Below are 3,587 nucleotides of genomic sequence, written 5' to 3'. Positions count from 1 at the left end.
TCAAAACCTAAATACAAATGCTTTCCCTTTAATTCTTACATCACTCATCAAAGTTATTGAAAATTAGGCATGTAAGTTCCATGGAATTTCTTTTCTGGTCAAAAAATGACAATAACCTCTAATAAAAAGATTCATTTATGTCTCGAGTTATGATCCACCAAGAACAAATTAATAGACATAAATCCTTGAATGAATTACCACAGTCTAAAGCAAAAGTACAAAGACTAATTCCAAGCTAGCTTTATTATACTTTGTTAGTAAATATTGGGACCAATTCAAACTCTTAGTTCTACACAACTAACAAAAACATAAGCCCACTTTGCTTTTTCTTTTGCACACTTTTATTCTCTAATCGATATTTCATATTAGTAAAGCACAAATATTGTTGGTGAGCCTGACTACCTTTCCACCTTTCTGTGTGAAGACATAGTTGACTACTGTATCAAAAAAGTAGTAATGGGTGAACTAGAGAGGCACCTTATTAGAGAAATCATGAAACAAAAGAAGGATGAATTATATTAAGAAAACTATTTCCAAATTTGTTTGAAAATGTATAAAATATATGCACAGTGATAAGCAACAGTGATTAGAAACAAGGCAAAGAAAAAAAACAATAGACAAGGTACAATATTTGATCTGCAACTCCACATCCATTCAAGATCTTTGCACTTTGTTCATCAACATCACAGAGTATTGAATCCCGAGAGATATCAACATACTATATACCTGCCAATACAAAAATTTTAAATCAGAAATGAATTCCCTATTAAGGATCAAATGATATGCACAATCAAAATTAAAAAATATGCACTTATTCTAAATAAAATAATTAGTGGCAGGAGGGAGACACCACAATTAGCCTCCAATGGAATGCAAAAACGATACCAGATACAGTGGATTCTTTGAGAAATACATCTGAAGGGAGCCAAAGGGTAAGTGATAATTCAGATGGTGGTAGGAAAAAGGTATCAATTTATGTTGCAAGTGCAGAGGTTTCCAAACCAGGCTTAGGAGAAACATATGGACCTTTTTTAAATGAAGTCCTAGTTGGCAAGGCCGTGAGAAGTTTGCCTCACAAAAAGGGTCAGTTGGCCACTAAGTCTGGCGATGTCATGATAGGAGGTGCTTTCCATGTCAAAGGTTCAGCAAAATATGGACACAAAACTTGTGAAGATGGCCAGAAGCGTCTTGATGGTATCATTCCTATTTGCAGGGGACAAGACTCCACTCAAGAAGTGTTCAATATAAGTAAATTTCGACATAAAAATATGGTTCAGTTCACTGGATCCTGCATAAGGCCACCAGAAGTTTGTAATGATGATGAGATGCAATCATTATGCTCCTATTCAGTACCTGCCAATTCTATGGAATATTCCTTCTCATATCCATTTCTGAAAGGAGTGAGGCCAGTGCTAGACAAAAGGTCATTGGCAACCTTTGCTGCAAAGTCTGTCACGGAATCACTAGGGAAAAGAGAAACTATATCAAATATGCTTATTGACTCAATGCATACCTACCTGAGAATATCCCTGCCTGGGAAATCGACCTAAGGTGCCAGAATTGCATGTTTGATGAAGGGAAGACCAAGGCAGATTTTGTGGTACTTGGAAGAGGAATTGGAGGACCTTGTGCTGCGAGCCTCAAGGCTAGATATGGGCAAGATGTTTGGGTTTCAGAAAGTCATGACTTACCTGGAGGAGCAGTACATTCATGTGCAATCAATGGCTATAAATTTGACTCAGGGCCATCTCTATTTTCTGGCTTCCCATCCACTGGACCTCACGCCAATCTTCTTTCTCAGGTTTTGGATACTTTGGGCGAGTCTTTTCCATGTGTTTCTTATGACTCCTTGGATTTAAAAGATCCATTTATACGTAGCTATTTGGATCTACTTTGTTTTCTGCCTTCAGGATTAAAAGCCGATGGTACACTAGCAGAAGAAATTGTATATATGTTTGCAGAATGGTATAAAACAGGTGGTCGAGTTGTTGGTGACAGATGTCAAGTTGATAAGGGGGATTTCCATAACTTCAAATAAGTTTGTCTTCAGTACACCATCGCTATCTACAACTGCATTGCCAGATACCCATTGGGAAAAAGTGCAAAAATCACCCCAATGTGACTCTTTCAAGCATCTCCATCTTGGTTTTGACGCAATGGATATCCTAAAGGACCTAGAACTATATCACATTATTATAAACCACTGGAAGCCAAGGGTGGATGCTCAGCCAAACGTTGTGCTCATTTCAATAGCGAGTATGGTAAGTCCAAATTTAGCACCTAAGGGAAAGCATGTACTTCATACATACACCTCTAGAACAGAGCCATATGATGTGTGGTATGGATTGGATTGTAGAAGTGCAGAATACAAGAAGCTCAAGGCTAAGCGCTTTGAGGTCATGAGGAGAGTTGTTGAAAGTGTACTCGGAGCTGGTTTTTCTCAAGAAGAATGTGAGGTGAAGTTGGTGGGTACACCATTGACACACCAACAGTTCCTTCAGTAGAATGGAGGTACATATAGGCCTACAATTCGCACAGGAGAAGTAATTCCTGGCATGGGAGTTTCTGACTTGGGGAATAATGAGACTGCAATCGAAGATAAAAGAAATGACGGTATAGAAGAACATCCCAACTCCAACATTCAACCATGTGATGATGAGAGTAATGAAACTCTGAGACTTGATAGTAATCCTGCGCTCCATGCAGGTGATGGCAAGGCTCAGTTAGAAGGTTGGACATGTGCAGCCGAATTTCAGCCTCTAAAATGGCCAAAGATCATTTTTTAAAGATTAAACAGTGTTATGGGGCTGCTTCAGAATGCAATGGGGCTGATACTGTTTATCAAAAAAATGAGAATTGAACAAGTGACAATGCAAACACTACAGTCCACTATGACTCTATTTGAAGGCCTGTCATTGGTGGTCCCTAGAGGAGATCGTTTGTTGATGATAGGTCCAAGTGGAAATGGAGAAACATCCCTATTAAAAACTATTGCTGATATATGGTGCTTGGGTGAAGGCGCCATTAGAATCCATACAAAACATAGCAATGAAGAGCTTGATAAATCTATCAAGAATGTTACATCTATGCTACTATAAAATACATTTCTACATGACTACTTGAAAGAAGAAAGCATTACCAAGTCTAGTTTCTTGGAATAAGTTGTCAAGCATACTCAGTTAATTAGGCCATGTTGTGATCTTAAGCCTATGGTGATAGGCCATTATAAGGAAGATCTTGTAGAGTGGAAAATCGAACTTGAAAATTGAATTAGTCTCCAATTCCTCAATTAGGCCATACATTTGTGGCACACATTTACGATGAGAATGTTCCCAAAAGCTTCCTACCAGTAGCTAGATCTCTTAATTAATACTTCCCTTCATCCATATCAACCAAGGTTAGAATTAAGACAAGAATTAAATAAATGGATACAGTCAGTGTACCTTATGATCCAATGATAACTAAACTATCAACCTAGGAAGGAAACTGAGTAGCATCATGGGTTAAATTGGAGGACCACCTGTCAAAGTTTTAGATTGCTGGTGTACCATCTAATGTTAATTTCCTCCAAGGCCTTGCTGGTCAAT

General features: G+C 38.1%; 1 pseudogene; it reads left to right on the top strand.

Moving 5' to 3' along the window:
- The first annotated feature begins 1,564 nt into the window (after window positions 1-1,564).
- LOC149232277 (prolycopene isomerase 1, chloroplastic-like) lies at window positions 1,565-3,370 on the top strand (annotated as a pseudogene).
- The last annotated feature ends 217 nt before the right edge of the window (window positions 3,371-3,587 follow it).

The sequence above is a fragment of the Pinus tabuliformis genome, chromosome J (assembly GCF_031772625.1).
Source record: "Pinus tabuliformis cultivar Carrire ecotype Pingquan chromosome J, CPIR1, whole genome shotgun sequence".
NCBI classification, from domain to species: Eukaryota; Viridiplantae; Streptophyta; class Pinopsida; order Pinales; family Pinaceae; genus Pinus; species Pinus tabuliformis.
This window is presented reverse-complemented; position numbering and strand designations above follow the sequence as displayed.